General features: G+C 40.4%; 1 long non-coding RNA gene across 1 annotated transcript in view; it reads right to left on the bottom strand.

The window, feature by feature from the left end:
- Positions 1-335: 335 nt before the first annotated feature.
- The window catches only part of LOC130281626 (uncharacterized), a 33,989-nt gene continuing 14,213 nt past the window's right edge, over positions 336-20,111 (bottom strand). Inside the window, exons 3-4 of the long non-coding RNA XR_008846060.1 lie at positions 18,853-18,960; positions 336-498 (exon numbers count right to left, since the gene is read on the bottom strand). This is a non-coding gene — a long non-coding RNA (uncharacterized LOC130281626). The remainder of the gene's footprint in view (positions 499-18,852; positions 18,961-20,111) is intronic.

The following is a 20,111-nucleotide window of genomic DNA, read 5'->3' as shown; positions in this document are numbered from 1 at the left end:
TCTACACTGAGCTTGATTGACAGCTGCATAAAGCCTCACTGACAGCTGCACAGACTAAAAGCTGCAAAGAGCCTCACTGAAAGATACACAGAGTTAAAGCTGCTGCACAGAGCTTGAGGTTTTCTATTCATCACAGCACTGCAACGATGTGAGGGCGGAAGTGGTCCCCTAGCAGGCTTCATTGATGTCATTCCTGCTGGGAAATGCCCACTTTCTCCTGCTGGGAGATCAGCTTTTTAAAGCTCTGAAATTTTTTTGAAAGGTGGGAGGTGTGTTAGAAATAGTTAAGGAACATAGCCTGAGTTAGTTTAGAAAAGTTTATTTGGTGACAGGTACTCTTTAAGGAATTCATTCAGAATTATAAATCTCTTGGTTGCAATATGTCGCTGAAGATACATTTTCTTCACATTTAGATATCCATCATGGAATCGCGTTATCAAGGCAATTAGAGCCCAAACATGCCGGCCAATTACTGTTGGACATTGAAAAGAGATATTCCTACTCCAAAATACAGAAGAAAATAATGTAAAAATATATTTTTAACTGCCATTAATATTAGAATTTAAGCTATTTTAAGTTGTAAGCAAATGCGAAAAATAAGTTTTTCAAAAGTTTAAAGGCATGTTACTTAAAAACTGTACCTGACACACAAATTTGGAAAGCTGAATCAGTGGGGAAAATACTATAAGAACAACCCCATTTAATCAAAGAAACACCAAAAAAGTTGAATTTTGCTTACCAGTGTATGGCTGAGCTCACACATGTCCGGCAACTGATGCCACTGTTGTGCCATACTGACCTTTTCAAAGAAAATGACCACTATGCATAACATATGTAAATTATGTCACATGAAATCTGGTCTTGATAAGGAGGTGGTCTTCTCAAAGAGGTTTCGCTGCACTAATTTTTATGTAGCATAAGAAAGAATTCACATAGTAGATTATGCAGGAATCTGTGTACTTGCTGCTTAACTCCTTAAGGACCAGGCCAATTTTCATTTTTTACTATTCCCCCGTTCTAAAAATCATAATTCTTTCATTTTTCTTTCACCTACAGACCCATATTAGGGCTTGTTTTGTGCATCACCAATTGTACTTTGTATTGACATCAATCATTTCATAATGAAATCGATGGCCAAACCAAAAAAAATAAAAAATTTGTGGGATGAAATTGAAAAAAAAAAAAGCCATTTTGTAACTTTTGGGGAATTCTATTTCTACGCAGTGCACTTTATGGTAAAGATGACACCTTATCTTTATTCTGTAGTGTTACACACGGCAGTCCAGCCACTTGCGCTGGCCGTGAGCGCATAGCCCCGCTCTCCCCTGCTGCCTGCAGGGCTGGGATTCGCATCGCAGGACGCGCCCGCATGCGAATCCCAGCCCATCACTTACCATGCTCCTCCTCCACTGCCTCTCAGCTCCAGCACGCGTGTCCCCATCTTCTAGGGCACGCGCACGCTGGAGCGCTGAAATTTAAAGAGCCAGTATGCCCATAATTATGTGCAACACCTGACACACTTCAGTAAGTGCCTGTACCTCCCACACTTCCCTGCCAGATCTCCAGTGCCCCTAGCCTGAGATTAAGCGTTCCCAATTGTCTGTTGCCTTGCCCGGGTATTTTGACCTTTCTGCTTCATTATTTGACCACGCACCCTTGCCGCCTGCCGTGACTTTCTGCTAAGTCTGACTACGCCTCTGCCTCATCCTTCTATACCTCGTCATGACCAGTTACCTGTGTGGCCAAGTTGTATCGGGGGTAGCAACCTGGGTGCGGCGGGCTCTGGTGAAGACCAGTGGCACCTTAGACTCCACTTCCCGATACGGCCCGTGTCATCAGCCCCACAGGTCTGAAGATCCACATCCAGCAGCGTTACTACTACTACCGTGAGAGTTACAGCAAGATCCGGCCATGGATCCCAATGGGGTTCCTCTGCCTGATAATCCAGATCTCGCTTCTATTGGGGCTCTCCAGTCGCAGCAGTTGGCCCAGCAGGCACAACAGTTAAGCCAGTTGTCCGCCATGATGCAGCAGCTGCTTTCTGCTCAACAATGACCGCAGCAGCCACAGCCTCCTCCTGCTCCATTGTTGCCTCTTGCTCCTGCAGTCGTTTCGGGATCTAAGCTCTGTTTGTCTCTTCCTGAGAAGTATGAGGGGATCCCAAGTCTTGCCGTGGTTTCGTGACACAGTGCTCCATGCACATAGAACTTATGGCAGAACAGTTCCCTACGGAATAAGCAAAGGTGGCTTTTGTCCTCAGTCTCTTAATTGGAAGGGCCCTGGCCTGGGCAACCCCGCTATGGGATCGCAGTGATCCGCTCACAACTTTCCAGGCTTTTCTGTCAGAATTCCGAGGAGTCTTTGAAGAACCTGCACAAGCTTCTTCCGCTGAGACAGCTTTGTTGAATCTTTCTCAGGGCAACTCCTCTGTGGGCAAGAATGCCATCCGATTCCGTACCCTGGCATCAGAGCGATCTTGGAACAATGAAGCTCTTTGCGCCACTTTCAAGAGAGGACTTTATAGCCATATAAAGGATTTCCTTGCTGCCTGGGAATTGCCTTTTACCCTGAACGAACTCATACAGTTGGCATCTCAGATTGATATCTGTTTCTCTGAACGATGTGAGGAACTACGTCAAGAAAGGGAGTCTGTACGACCTTGGTGGCTTTCCTCGCCTGGCACCTGTCTTCCAGCAACCACTGCTGTCTTCCAGCAACCACCGGAGGCTTTGCAGGTGGATCAGTCTCGTCTGACCCTGCAGGAAAGAACCTGATGACGAGCTGAGAATCTTTGCCTCTACTGTGCCAGTGCAGATAATTTCCTCAGAGATTGTCCTCTGTGTCCACAGTCATAGGGATATACTTGCACCTAGGGTTTGTGGGAGAAGCTTCCCTAGGTGTGAATACCTCTTCAGGCTTGAATTTGACGGTCCAACTATCTATACCGGTCCAACTATTTCTGTTCTTGCTTTCCTGGACTCTGGTTCAGGGGGAAACTTTATCCATGCTTCCTTAATACTGCCTGTATCCTGCCTTCTAAAGCCTTTGTACATCTCTTCGGTCAATGGAGAAAAACTGGACTGTACTGTGTTATTCTGCACAGAATCCTTTACTATGCAGTTTGGAGTTCTGCATAAGGAAAAATTGTCCTTGTATGTACTTCCACATTGTACCTCCAATCTTCTACATGGCCTTCCTTGGTTACAACTATATGCCCCGCATGGAAGACTGGAGATGTACTTCATTGGGGAACCTACTGTTATAACAACTGTTTTCATAATCTTCCGTTTAAGTTGGTGTCTCCCACGACTCCTCTGCCCGGTCTGCCATAATTTCTTCAGGACTTTGCTGACATCTTCAGCGAGAAACATGCTGAAGTTTTACCACCACATCATCCCTACAATTCTCCTATCGACTTTTTGCCTGGGACCACACCTCCTCAGGGCAGAATTTACCCTTTGTCTGTTCCCGAAACCCAGGCCATGTCTAAATACATCCAAGAAAATCTTCAGAAAGGGTTTATCAGAAAGTCATCCTCCCCTGTCGGAGACGGATTTTTGGGACATGTAATCGACTACCATGGCTTGAATAAAATTACCGTCAAGAAGAATTATCGTCTGCGTAGAACGAGGATCTTCTCCAAACTTTACCTTCGTTGGGCCTATAATTTGATCCGCATACGTGAAGGAGATGAATGGAAGACAGCGTTCAATACTTGTGATGGACATTTCGAGTATCTAGTCATGCCTTTCGGACTCTGTAATGCTCCAGCAGTCTTCCAGGAGTTCGTCAATGACATATTTCGTGACCTCCTATACTCCTGTGTCGTGGTCTATTTGGACGACATTCTCATCTACTCGCCCAATGTCCAGACTCATCGCTCACACCTCCACCAAGTCCTACAACATCTCTGAGACAATCATTCTCAAACTTGAGAAGTGTACTTTTGAAAAAAAACTGTCTACATTTTCTGGGCTACATCGTTACTAGTCAAGGTCTACAAATGGACCCTAACAAGTTGTCTGCTGTTCTAGACTGTCCACAACCTTCCGGCTTAAAAGCTTTACAGCGCTTCCTCGTTTTGCCAATTACTTTCGACAATTTATTCCTCATTACTCCATCTTGGTAGCGCTTATTGTCTCTTTCACCAAGAAGACCGCTAATCCTAAGGTTTGGACTCCAGAGGACTCCGACTTTGCTTCAGCCCCGGTGTTATCTAGACCCGATCCTAGCAAGACATTTCTTTTGGAGGTGGATGCTTCTTCAGTCGTAGCGGTGCTGTTTTGACACAGAAGTCTTCTAAAGGAAGAATTGTAACTTGCAGATTTTTCTCTAAGACCTTCTCTCCTGCGGAAAAAAATTATACCATTGGAGATCGCAAGCTTTTGGCTATAAAGCTGGCTTTGGAAGAATGGCGTAATCTCTTGGAGGGCTCTGTACATCCGGTTACTATATATTCTGACCATAAGAACTTGCTTTATCTACAGACTGCACATTGTCTCAACCCTCGACAGGCCCGTTGGTCTCTATTCTTCTCCAGATTTGACTTCTGCATCCACTTCCGTGCAGCAGTAAAGCTCTTTCTAGATCTTCTGAAGTTCATGACCAAGAATCTGTACCTAAACATATTATTTCCTATGAACGGCTCATCTCTGCAGCACCTGCCTTCTGGAAAGACTTATGTGTCTCCTCATTTAAGACTTCAAGTCTTGAAATGGGGTCATTCCTCTTTTCTGGCCGGTCATTCCGGAACTCGTAAGTCCTTGCAGCTCATCTCCAGACAGTATTGGTGGCCTACTTTAAAACAGGATGTCATGGATTTTGTCCGTTCCTGTTCGGTATGTGCTCGGGACAAGACCCCCTCGTACTAAACCTGCAGGTCTGCTACAGCCTCTACCAGTTCCTGAGCTTCCCTGGACCGATATTGCTATGGACTTTATTACTGTCCTTCCATCTTCAGGTGGCAATACGGTCATCTGGGTAGTAGTGGACCAATTCTGTAAGATAGCTCATTTTGTGCCACTGCTTGGACTTCCATCTGCACCACAGCTTGCTAAGCTTTTCTTTTGCCACATTTTCCTCATGGATTGCCTTCTCATATTGTCTCTGACCATGGAGTCCAGTTCGTCTTCAAGTTCTGGCGGGCCCTCTGCTTACGTCTCCAGGTTAAGTTGGATTTTTCCTCTGCGTATCACCCACAATCCAATGGACAGGTTGAAAGGGTGAACCAGGTTTTTGGAGACTATCTTCGCCACTTCATTTCTGCTCCGCAGAATTTTCTTACATCCATAGAAATACAGAATTCACTGGGACATCTCTTTGTGGTTTATGGACACTTTGCAAAAGACTAGTCACAAGCGGACAAGAAAAGGCGTTCTCCTCCCGAGTTCTCTCCTGGTGAGTCTGGTTGTCTTTCAGGTATATTCGCTTCAAGGTACCAAGTTATAAACTAGGTCCTCGCTATCTGGGTCCTTATAAAATCAAGAAGCGCCTAAATCCTGTGGCCTATTCTCTCAATCTGCCATCTTCTCTCTGGATCCCAAATTCCTTCCATGTCTCCCTCTTGAAAGCTGTTATTGTTAATCGCTTTTCTAAAAAAGACATTTCTCCTACTCCCACCTCAGGTACTTCTGAATTTTACATTGTTAAAGACATTTTGGATTCTAAGTTTAGCAGAGGAAAAAGTTTTTTCCTTGTGGATTTGGAAGGATTTTGGTCAGAGGAGAGGTCTTAGGAGCCCCAGGACAACATCTTAGAACGAGACCTTGTCCTCCAAAAAGAGGGGGAGACCAAAGGGGGGGGGAGGACTTTTACTCACGGCGCTCCGGCCACTTGCGCTGGCCGTGAGCGCATTGCCCTGCTCTCCCCTGCTGCCAGCGGGGCTGGGATTTGCAGTCACTTACCACGCTTCTCCTCCACTGCCTCTCAGCTTCGGCTCGCGTGTCCCTGTCTCTTAGGGTGCGCGCGCCGGAGACCTGAAATTTAAAGGACCAGTATGACCATAATTATGTGCAACACCTGACACACTTCTCTAAGTCTCTGTACCTCACACACTTCCTGACGGATCTTCAGTGCCCCTAGCCTGAGATTAAGCATTCCCAATTGTCTGTTGCCTTGCCCGTGTATTTTGACCCTTCCGCTTTGTTATTTGACTAAGCACCTTTGCCGCCTGCCTTGACCTTCTGCTAAGTCTGACTACACCTCTACCTCATCCTTCTGTACCTCGTCTTGCCCAGTTACCTGTGTGGTCAAGTCGTATCGGATCTGGGTGTTGCTTGACGCAGCAAGTCCATCCTGCCTTGCGGCGGGCTCTGGTGAAGACCAGCGGCACCTTAGACTCCGTTCCCCGATACAGCCACACAGGTCGGAGGATCCACATCCAGCAGCGTTACTACTACTACCGTGAGTGTTACATGTAGGTCCATACTCAGGGCCGGATCATCACTGGTGCTCATGGAGCGCCTGCTCTGGGCCCCGTGCACTGAGTGAATAGAAGGGGGCCCCGAGTCTCGACCCACTGCTGCCTACCCCAGTGGCGGATCCAGGGGGGCCCCGAGATTGTTGCCCCTCCCGACACTCCCGTACTATAGCATGGTGGAGCTGGAGCTGTCAGCTGTCCCGCTCCACCACTCCCTCACCTTACTTACACGCTGCGGCTGCTCCATTCACAATTCTTGTACTGAGAGCCGTGGGGACGCCATCCATGGCAGGCCGGCACGATGACATCACATCATCGTGTCGGCGCACAGAGATCACATCCCCACGGCTTTCACTCTCAGAACGGAGCGGCGTGTGAGAAAGGTAACCACTATAGCTGCTCGGGCAAAGGATTTGCAAAGAAAAGTATAAATTATAAGGACACATGTAAGGGGAGCATTATAATTTATATGTGAGGGGCACCCAGGCACAGGACATGGGGCATTATATGTGGGGGTCACAGGACAGGGCGTATTAAATATGAGGGGCACATGACAGGGGGACATTATATGTGGGGGCAAATGACAGAGCCCCCCTTTCATGTGCCCATATAATGCACATATAATGCCCCCCTGACATGTGCCCCTCACATATAATGCCCCATGTCCTGTGCCCCTCACATAAAATGCCCCATGTCCTGTGCCCCTCACATATAATGCCCCCTGAGGGGGCAGAACAGGGGGCATTATATGTGAGGGGCACAGGACATGGGGCATTATGTGAGGGGCACAGGACAGGGGGCATTATGTGTGAGGGGTACATGTCAGGGGGCATTATATGGGCACATGATAGGGGGGCCCCTGTCATGTGCCCCCACATATAATGCCCCCCTGCCATGTGCCCCTCACATATAATGCCCCCTGTCATGTGTCCAGGGCCGGATCATCATTGGCGCTCATGGAGCACCTGCTCCATGCCCCCTGCCCACAGGGGGCCCCTGTCACATTCGGGACAGCCCTGTGTCCCGAAAAATATTTTCAGGACACAAGGATGCCCTGGTTACATCTCTGCGGCCCCGCATTAACTTTAAAAACGTAGGGGCCGCCGGGAGGTAGCGCACGCAGGGACGTCACTAACGTCCCGTGCGTGCGCCCATAGTAACAGAGCAGAGCAGTGAGGAGAACACGCGCGCATGGTAAGTGACCAGCGACACGTCATCTTCAGTGTTCCGACCACCTCTCCTCCGGTCCCGGGACCTACTGCTATGGCCCATAGGCCACAGCAGTAGATCGTGACCCTGGAGCAGTGGTCGGAACACTGAAGTGGGGCACTAAACAGGCATACAGCCTCCAGCCATACACTGTATGTCGCTGAAGGCTGTATGTCTGTGGGAGAACTATACTGCACCTAATGTGGGGGACTATACTGCACCTAATGTGGGGGACAATACTGCACCTAATGTGGGGGACAATACTGCACCTAATGTGGGGGACTATACTGCACCTAATGTGGGGGACAATACTGCACCTAATGTGAGGAGCTATACTGCACCTATTGTGGGGAACTATACTGCACCTAATGTGGGGGAATTATACTGCACCTAATGTGGGGAATTACACTGCACCTAATGTGTGGCAACTATACTGCACCTAATGTGGGGAACTATACTGCCAACCTAATGTGGGGGACTATACTGCACCGAATGTGGGGGAACTGTACCTAATGTGGGGAACTATACTGCACCTAATGTCAGGGACTATACTGCACCTAATGTCGGGGATTATACTGCACCTAATGTGGGGAACTATACTGCACCTAATGTGGGGGAACTATACTGCACCTAATGTGGGGGAACTATACTGCACCTAATGTGGGGAACTATACTGCACCTAATGTGGGGGAACTGTACTGCACCTAACGTGGGGGGAGCTATACTGCACCTAATGTGGGGAACTATACTGCACCTAATGTAAGGAACTTTACTGCACCTAATTTGAGGAACTATACTGCATCTAATGTGGGGAACTATTCTGCACCTAATGGGGGGAACTATACTGCACCTAATGTGGTGGAATTATACTGCACCTAATGTGGTGGAATTATACTGCACCTAATGTGGGGAATTATACTGCACCTAATGTGTGGCAACTATACTGCACCTAATGTGGGGGAACTATACTGCACCTAATGTGGGGAACTATACTGCACCTAATGTGGGGGACTATACTGCACCTAATGTGGGGAACTATATTGCACCTAATGTCGGGGACTATACTGCACCTAATGTGGGGGAACTATACTGCACCTAATGTGGGGGAATTATACTGCACCTAATGCGGGGGAACTATATTGCACCTAATCTGGGGAACTATACTGCACCTAATGTGGGGGAACAGTACTGCACCTAATGTGGGGGAGCTATACTGCACCTAATGTGGGGGAACTATACTGCACCTAATGTGGGGAACTATACTGCACCTAATGTGGGGAACTATACTGCCAACCTAATGTGGGGGAAATGTACTGCACCTAATGTGGGGAAACTATACTGCACCTAATGTGGGGGAACTGTACTGCACCTAATGTGGGGGAACTGTACTGCACACCTAATGTGGGGGAACTATACTGCACCTAATGTGGGGGAATTATACTGCACCTAATGCGGGGGAACTATACTGCACCTAATGCGGGGGAACTATACTGCACCTAATGCGGGGGAACTATACTGCACCTAATGTGGGGGGAACAGTACTGCACCTAATGTGGGGGAGCTATACTGCACCTAATGTGGGGGAACTATACTGCACCTAATGTGGGGAAACTATACTGCACCTAATGTGAGGAACTATACTGCCAACGTAATGTGGGGAAAATGTACTGCACCTAATGTGGGAAAACTATACTGCACCTAATGTAGGGAACTGTACTGCACCTAATGTGGGGGAACGATACTGCACCTAATGTGGGGGAACGGTACTGCACCTAATGTGGGGGAACTGTACTGCACCTAATGTGGGGGAACTGTACTGCACCTAATGTGGGGGAACTGTACTGCACCTAATGTGGGGGAACTGTACTGCACACCTAATGTGGGGGAACTGTACTGCACACCTAATGTGGGGGAACTGTACTGCACACCTAATCTGGGGGAACTACAACCTAATGTAGGGGAACTGTGGGGTGGGGGCCCCATCATAATGAAGTGCTCTGTCTTCCAGGCAGCCTTAATATGGCCTTGTCCATACTGTCACAAGGATACCAAATGTATATAGGTTTTAGTTTATTTTACTACTTTAAAAAAATTATAACTACATGCACCAATATTTTGATGGGACTTTTTGAACCCTTTTTTTTATAAATTTTTTTATGGTATATGAAGTGATTAAAAATGCTCAATTCTGGACTTCTGTATTTTTTTTTTCCATATACGATCGTGGAGTTTATCTAACCTTATATTTTAATAGTTCCTTCATTTACGCATGTGGCGGTATCACCTGTTATGTTTATTTTTTATTACATTATTTTATTTAAAAATGGGAAAGGGGGGGGATTTAAACTTTTAGGGAAGGGGTTATTTCAATTTTATAACTTGGCCGCCACACCCCCTCCCATAGACTTACATTGAGGGGGCCGGCCATGATGTCACGAGGGGCGGGGTCATGACATCATGACGTCACGAGGGGGCGGTGCCCTTCATCAGGCACGGAGCGAACTTCGCTCCGTGCAGCAGATGACAAGGGGGGCTGCAGAAGAAATCGCTGTGTTCCCACGATCAGACATCTTATCCTATCCTTTACATAGGGGATATGATGCCTAGGGGCAGAATATCCCTTTAATTATCAGGATGTCCTTCAAGGGGTTAAACATACAGATAAATGGAGCTGATTTTCAATTTTCTGGAACATAATATGCCACGTGTGAATCTATTTTAATCTATACGTTGCGTTTTAGAATAGGATATGCAGACAGTAAAGATATAATTTATTACAGGTACAACCTGTAGGACAGTGTTTCCCAACCATGGTGCCTCCAGCTGTTGGAAAAGCATGCCAGCTAGAAGCACCTTGGTTGAGAAACAATTACCTAAAGTTAACATAAGTGTTCTCCAAACAGTAAGTCTCCTGCTGTTGCAAAACTACAACTCCCAGCAGGCCCGGACAGCCTTTGGCTGTCCGGGCCTGCTGGGAGTTGTAGTTTCGCAAAAGCTGGGGACACACTGTTTGAAAAGCACCGGTTAAGGGTGGGTTCACACCACGATTTTGCTATATGGTTTCGCCATACGGTTTCATTAAAAAAAAAAAAAACATATGCGACCGTACAGAAAACCGCGCCCATAGACTTCCCATTCAAAACCATAATGTTTACAGTTGTCTCCGTTTTTTCAAACCATACGGTTTTTTACTTTTTTTTTTCTGGACAGAAATCTGTGGCCTACCACGGTTTTTGGGTCGGGTGAAAAACCGTATTAAACCGTATACGTTTGTTTTTTTTAACATGGGAGTCAATGGGAACTGTACAGAACCGTATGTGCGTACGGTTCCATCTGGTTTTCACCATACGATTTTTGACTTTGCACAATTTTCTTTCTTGGAATTTCAATCAAACAAGTGAAACATTATTCATAATGGAGTGAAGAGTTAAAAACGTATACTTTTTTTTTTCTTAAAAAAAGGATGCAAAAAGGATGCAACCGGACATCATGCCGTATACGGTTTTCAACCGTATAGAAATAAAAATTTGTACACGTTTTGATACAGTTTAGACCGGTTTTGAGGAATCCATTTTATTTTTTATTATTTTTTTTTAAATCAAAAACCTGATACGGGAACTGTATTGCAAAAACGTGGTGTGAACGCAACCTAACAGTATTCAGAATAAAAAAAAAATCTAATTGTTGCATTAATAACCGATTTCCACTAGAGGGCGCTGAAAGACCAGCCTGCTCCCATATGAGCCGCGCTCCTGAGTGCAAGGGACCAGCTTAGTTGAACATTTAGTATAATGTCATATCTTTTTGCATTTGTTTCTGTTTGTGCATTTTGTTATTTTTTCTGTACAAATTTACAAACAAAACTAAATAAATAAATAAAAAAGGGTCAGCTTGAGTTGTGTATATGAAAAGTAATAAAGTAATTTTTTCCTTTTCAAATAATTTTTAGTGTTTTTTAACAAACATATAATTAATCACACATAGAAAGTAAATGTTCATCTATGAACTTCCATATTTCTATTGCTTCATAGAAAGTGCAAATCTAAATATGATTAAGTGCATGACATATTAAAGGGGTATTCCAGGAAAGAAAAATATTTTTATATATCAACTGGCTCCAGAAAGTTAAACAGATTTGTAAATGACTTCTATTAAAAAATCTTAATCCTTCTAATAATTATCAACTGCGGAAGTTGAGTTGTTCTATTCTGTCTGGCAACAGTGCTCTCTGCTGACATCTCTGTCGGTCTTAGGAACTGCACAGAGTAGAAGAGGTTTGCTATGGGGATTTGCTTCTACTCTGGACAGTTCCCGAGACAGGTGTCATCAGAGAGCACTGTTGTCAGACAGAAAAGAACAACTGAACTTCAGCAGCTCATAAGTGCTGAAAGGATTAAGATTTTTTTTTGATAGAAGTACAGTGATCCCTCAACTTACAATGGCCTCAACATACAATAGTTTCAACATACAATGGTCTTTTCTGGACCATTGTAACTTGAAACCAGACTCAACATACAATGCTATGGAATCTGCAAAACATGTCACTGGCTGGAAGAACTGACCAATCAGAATGGATATTTCACTGGTAAAACCCCTGTATTACTGAAGCGTATGCACTGACTGGTGTCTGGCAGTGCCCCCTACAGTACAGGGAGGTATTACATGTTCTGTACTCTTTACCTGTGCCAGAGTTAGTTGCTCCTTTGGACACCAAGTAAGGGCGACCCCATGTTACTTTTTTTTTTTTAGGACATTGCATGTACTGTACAGGACCCTGAAGAAGCGCCTTTCCTCTACATAGACCAGTGTTTCCCAAAGAGGGTGCCTCCAGCTGATGCAAAACTACAACTCCCAGCATGCCCGGACAGCCGAAGGCTGTCCGGGCATGCTGGGAGTTGTAGTTTTACAACAGCTGGAAGCACCCTCTTTGGGAAACACTGAAATAGACAGTGATTACAGCTCCCAGCAGATCTTTCTTACTTTTATATGTAAGGATTTGCTTTATCTATATTAGTTATCTACTTATTTTTCTTTAATCCTCACCTTTTCCTATTTTCGGATGACATTTTGGGGCTTCAGAACCAATTGCCAGGTTTCCATAGAGTTATGGTCTCAACATACAATGGTTTCAACATACAATGGTCGTCCTGGAACCGATTAATATTGTAACTTGAGGGACCACTGTAATTTACAAATCAGTTTAACTTTCTGCAGCCAGTTGATATATATATATATATATATATATATATATATATATACATATATATATATATATATATATATATATATATATATATATATATAATTCCCCTGGAATATCCCTTTAAGAAGCAAGTTTCCCCTACTCTTGACCCCTCTTCATCATTATTTGTGTCTCACCTTACATGTTTGTATCTGTGTTTTAGTTGTACTCCATGTATAATAAAGTAATTTTCCTTCCCCTGTCTGTCCCCTAAATTATTAAAATTTATTTTTAAATAATAACAATAATAAATAAATAGTTAAATAAATAAATTTGTACCAAAAATACAATCGTCCCATTACAGGAAGTGTCCCCTGGTCTATCTCCAGCACTGGAATAACTTGCATCCTATTGATATTTTTGTGGTTATAAATCCATGTAGGGCTGATGACTGTGATCACTGTGTTACAATATATCCAGCTTGTATTATTTGTGCATTAGGTTTGTAATGAAAGGAGGATTTCTCAGGAGCAGAGAGTGTGAATGTGAAGAAGAAGTGCATTTACATGACATCTCTGGGTAATAGGGGACACTTTATCCGGCTATTGTCCTGGTATTCATTACATGGAGAGACATAAACTCACAGCACAACTTATGATGATATTACAGGCCCTGACCATAAAGAGACCTCTGATGGGGTCTACAAGGAGACATTATGGGAGCACTCTGACTGCTCTGCATCTACTGACAGCAATGAGACCTCCTGCACACCATATTAACCCTCTGCAATCCGGGCTGTGTGCGCAGATCCCTATCCAGAGCATTCTGTACTAGAACTACATACTCATTCTTTTACTATTAATACTGATATAGCAGTGTTTTCCCAAACAGTGTGTCTCCAGCTGTTGCAAAACTACAACTCCAGGCATGCTGGGAGTTAAAATTTTGCAACAGCTGAAGACACACACTGTTTGGAAGACACCGTGCTAAAGATTCTGGTGATAAGTAATGGTTGTCAAAAAAAAAAAAATAATCTATTTATTCATTATATTCAGAAATAGTTATTAAGATTTTAATAATTTATAGCGAATATAGGAATAGAAATAATCACAGGGAAGATCAAACCTCAAGCGTAAAATAAGAAGAATTTAAAATGTGTCCTAAGGAAACTCGTGGAACGTTTGGCAATAGATTTATATGGTTGTTGTAATGTTTTCATGTGCGACCGTTAAAACAGATTTAAATAATAATACTATAAATATATATATATATATATATATATATATATATATATATATATAATTTCCTAAGGCAAAAGCTAATGTCAAATTTGTATTAGTGCTAATGATAATGGAACTTGTTATTATAGAAAAAAGTAGTATTACTAGTATTATATAGTATGTAAAGTAGTAGTATATCAATTAGTCTATCATTTATAGGATAGTAATATTTAGTATATTAAGTAGTAGAATTTAAATTAGTCTATAGTTTATAGGATAGTAATATTTAGTATATTAAGTAGTATATAAATTAGTCTGCAGTATAGTAATATATAGTATATATATATAGTAGTAGTATATAAATTAGTCTACAGTATAGTAATATATAGTATATATATATATATATATATATATATATATATATAGTAGTATATAAATTAGTCTACAGTATAGTAATATATAGTATATATATATATATATATAGTAGTATATAAATTAGTCTACAGTATAGTAATATATAGTATATATATATATATAGTAGTAGCATATAAATTAGTCTACAGTATAGTAATATATAGTATATATATATAGTAGTATATAAATTAGTCTACAGTATAGTAATATATAGTATATATATAGTAGTAGCATATAAATTAGTCTACAGTATAGTATTATATAGTGTATATACATATATATATATATAGTATATAAATGAGTCTATAGTATAGTAATATATAGTATAAAAAGTAGTAGCATACAAATTAGTCTACAGTATAGTAATATATAGTATATATAGTAGTAGCATATAAATTAGTCTATCGTTTATAGTATTGAAAATTTATGTATAGTATAAAGTAGCAGTATATATATATATATATATATATATATATATACATATATATATATATATATATATATATATATATAAAATAGCCGTGATCTCCACACTGTGGGCCTCCAGGTGTTGTAAAACTACAACTCCCAGCATGCTTGGAGGTCCGCAGTATGAAGGCCACTGGGGTATAGTTATAATATTAATATATATATATATATATATATATATATATATATATATATATATATATATAAAGAATTTGGGCAGTTTCCTCCAGCCTGTTGCTTTTTAGCTACTGCAGAACTACAATTCGCCTCATGATGGGAGTTGTAGTTTGGAACAGCTGGAGGTCCACAGGCTGGGAAATCCTTATCACGATATAATAAAATGACTGCTTCTAACAATTCACATACAAATGAATTGTAGTCGATTTGTATTCATTACTTATTCAGGTTATTATCATGTATTTACATTAACAAATTATACATACAACAATAGTAGTAAATATTTATAAACTTTTTTTTAATGAATTCTTTTAAATATAATGTACTACTATTAAATATATCCTTTGTTTTATTTATCATGACACTATATTTGTATTATTGTTGCTGTTGTTATGATTATTATTATTACTACAGTATTTTTACAGAATGTTTTTGTTTCTTGTATAATTATATTTAAATAGGCATTTCATTATGATTATTATTAATGAAGATCCTACTACAGACCCCAATCTCACTGATACCTCCCAGGTCCAGCAGAGTTTCTCTACATCAGTGTTTTCCAAACAGTGTGTCTCCAGCTGTTGCAAAACTACAACTCCCAGCATGCCCGGACAGCCGTAGGCTGTCCGGGCATGCTGGGAGTTGTAGTTTTGCAATAGCTGAAGATACACTGCTCTACATCATTCAATAGAGTCCACAATAATCATCTATATCCCACTGCAAACTACAAACAATCAATGCTGGAGACCAAACTGCTCAACAAGTGGAGAGATATATCTGCATCTCTTCTATAATCTGATACCAATATAAGCCATCATCCTAATATACAAGGGTCAGCATCAACTGTTTGTACTGAGATCTGTAGGACTACAAGTCCCTGCCACACTTCCACTATGCATACTATTCATGTTGCAAAATTGAAAATAGTATATACCATATATATATATATATATATATACAGTATATATATATATATATATATATACAGTATATATATATATATATATATATATATATATATATATATACCACATACTCTGTGTTGAATATGTGCAGACAATTGTATCAAGGGAGTTCGAAGCAGAAACTACTCATTCTACAGAGATGATGTATATACATGACCAGAAGGAATATAGCAGAGCTCTGCACCTCCTGTCTTTACCTATATGAATTCTTAAGTCTTGCTGGGTAATCAATGCCCAGATTTTTCTATTTGTGTTTTATAATAATAATAAATAATTATTATTATTATATTATTAATGTTATTATATTTGTCTATAATAATAATAATAATAATAATTATTATTATTATTATTATTATTATTAATAATAAGAATAATATTTTCATCATTGTTGTTGTTGTTGTTATTAATAATAATAATAATATCGTCATAATCATTATTATTGTTGTTGTTATTATTATTAATAATAATACGAATCATAATAATACTAATAATTGAAAATGACTAATAATGACCATTGTTATTCTAATTAGCACTCTGGATATTGTTCCTATGTGTCGACTTTTGTTTTAATCCTCCTTATGATACAACTGCATTGTGAATCGTACTTGGTTGTTTATATTGTGAAAATTAATAAAATATGTTTCGAAAAAAAAAATCCATTAGATTACAGTGTAAGAATTATCATTACAACAAACAGTTAAGCAAATCACTGAATCAAGTCTATGGAACTATAAATGTGATGAAATAACACAATTAACCCGTTAGGTTTCTATAGCCTGATCATGAATAACTAGGGTTTTGGAGGGGGATACACTCTATGGATACATTTAGGGGGATACACTCTATGGATACATTTAGGGGGATACACTCTATGGATACATTTAGGGTGATACACTCTATGGATACATTTAGGGGGATACACTCTATGGATACATTTAGGGGGATGCACTCTATGGATACATTTAGGGGGATGCACTCTATGGATACATTTAGGGGGATGCACTCTATGGATACATTTAGGGGGATACACTCTATGGATACATTTAGGGGGATACACTCTATGGATACATTTAGGGGGATACACTCTATGGATACATTTAGGGGGATGCACTCTATGGATACATTTAGGGGGATACACTCTATGGATACATTTAGGGGGATACACTCTATGGATACATTTAGGGGGATACACTCTATGGATACATTTAGGGGGATACACTCTATGGATACATTTAGGGGGATGCACTCTATGGATACATTTAGGGGGATACACTCTATGGATACATTTAGGGGGATACACTCTATGGATACATTTAGGGGGATACACTCTATGGATACATTTAGGGGGATACACTCTATGGATACATTTTGGGGGATACACTCTATGGATACATTTAGGGGGATGCACTCTATGGATACATTTAGGGGGGATACACTCTATGGATACATTTAGGGGGGATACACTCTATGGATACATTTAGCCATATGTTATGTCATTGATCCTGAAGAATATAAATACCCTGTATCTATAGCAATCAGTTGTCACATCTATAGAATTTTAGTGTTACATTATGTATTACCTACTAAGTGTATGTTATCTGGGGATACAATGTGTTATGTTTTTTTCAGTCCTAATATTTTGTTGCAACTAAAAGCAATGATATTCACGGTGTTCAATTGAAAGGCACAAATTTACAGGAAAACTGATACAAATGTGTCCAAAAAATGAACGAACCAAGAGACCATTTAATTTTCATCTATGGCAGTGGTCTCCAACCTGCGGACCTCCAGCTGTTGCAAAACTACAACTCCCAGCATGCCCGGACAGCCGTTGGCTGTCCGGGCATGCTGGGAGTTGTAGTTTTGCAACAGCTGGAGGTCCGCAGGTTGGAGACCACTGATCTTTGGGGTCTGGGCTATAGAAATTAAGATCTGGCAGATGTAAAGACTAAACTGCAGAGAACGTAGAATATAAAGACATAAAATATAGAATGCAATATGTATATACATATATGTAGCCTACTGAAGATAGGTAGATATGAGAGATAGATAGATAGATAAATATGAGATAGATAGATAGATAGATAGATAGATAGATAGATAATGGATAGATAGATAGATAGATAGATAGATAGATAAATATGAGATAGATAGATAGATAGATAATGGATAGATAGATAGATAGATAGATAGATAGATAGATAGATAGATAGATAGATAGATAGATAGATATGAGATAGATAGATAATGGATAGATAGATGGATAGATAGATAGATAGATAGATAGATAGATAGATAGATAGATAATGGATGGATAGATAGATAGATAGATAGATGGATGGATGGATAGATAGATAGATATGAGATAGATAGATAGATAGATTGGGGGGGGGAGGTGAAGTGTAATTGTACCCAGTAAATACTGGTGTTTGTGTAATGTATATAGTGTGTATATCCTGTGTATATAATGGGACAGAGGTCTGGGAGGGAATTGGGGACCTTGTCATTTCAGGACTACATTAATAGCAGCAGTTTGTCACTCTGGGAAATCAGGACAGGTCACATCCCATCATTTCTCATTCATTCTGGAGGACAGGCCCTCTCCTATATCCACATATAACTCTCCATGTGGAGGGTCTGGACACATAATATCTTCAGGAGAGAGACTGAGGGGTCCACAGACTTTACAACGGAAGCTTCACAACAAAAGCCCCTGAATGAGAAGCTATTGTGGTGGGTGAGGGCTGGATACACAATCTGCATTTACTGTCTCTATTGTGTCCTGCCTGTAATACATACCTCCAATGTGTAATGTCCCACCACCTGCTGCACAACTTCTTCTCTCTGTAACATAAGAGGCGCTGCATCCAGTCTTCAAGTCATTGCAATATTACCTGCAACAAAAACCTAAAATAATAAAAACATTCTAAATAGAAAACGATGATGATGATGATAAAAATAAAGCTAATATAAAAAATATCAACAATACAACAACTACTAGCACAGAAGTTATAATATCTACTAATAATACTAACAATAATAGTACTACCTGTAAAAAAAAAGGTTACAATATATACTAATAGCAATACTAACAATAATGCTACAATTAATAAAAATAAGTTAAAATACTAGTGCTAACATAAAAACAATGCATAGTTAAAATACTAGTGCTAACATAACAACAATGCATAGTTAAAATACTAGTGCTAACATAAAAACAATGCATAGTTAAAATACTAGTGCTAACATAAAAACAATGCATAGTTAAAATACTAGTGCTAACATAAAAACAATGCATACTCAATAATAATAATCAAACAACTACTTACAATTCTATAACAGTAAATAAACTAGTCATCAACACAACTGCTACTAATAGTAATACAATTTGCTCCCAATAATACCGATAAGACCAATATTGAGAACAATCATACTAATAAAACAGCAATACAATTTACAACAACAACACTATAACTACATACTCATAGGATCACTATTAACAACCATTTACAAGAGCAATACCAATGTTATTTAGAATGATCAAGTAAAGTAAGTAAAACAACAATAGTGTTAATAATAATAATACTGGTAATATAAATATAATCTTTTGCATACTCCACATCGATGCTACAAGTTGTAGCTGTTTGGAATAAGTGATTACAATGAGGTCCAGTAGAGATGGATTTGCTCTCAGTGATTTATAAGAACCCAATATATACACGGCTGCTATTGCTTCCCTGTCTATAATTATTTACTATACATCACTGTAATAGATGCAGGATTATTGTTGTATTATTATTATTTTTATTTTTTTTGCCTTTTTAACTAAGACAAATTAATCTCCATCCCATAATGACCATCACATTTCCATCACCCCCCCCCCTCTTTCCCTGTGATGAGATCCAGGGCTATATATTCCCTTTTTAAAGCCAGAGCCTCACTAAACTCTCATTGAATGGGATTTATTTAGTGGTTGGAGAGATAAATCAGTGTGTGGATTTACAGCCATGTAAAGCACCTGACTTTATCATCAGAGCTTCATTTAGTGCAGGGAGTGA

This window comes from Hyla sarda, chromosome 7, assembly GCF_029499605.1.
Source record: "Hyla sarda isolate aHylSar1 chromosome 7, aHylSar1.hap1, whole genome shotgun sequence".
Taxonomy (NCBI): domain Eukaryota; kingdom Metazoa; phylum Chordata; class Amphibia; order Anura; family Hylidae; genus Hyla; species Hyla sarda.
This window is presented reverse-complemented; position numbering and strand designations above follow the sequence as displayed.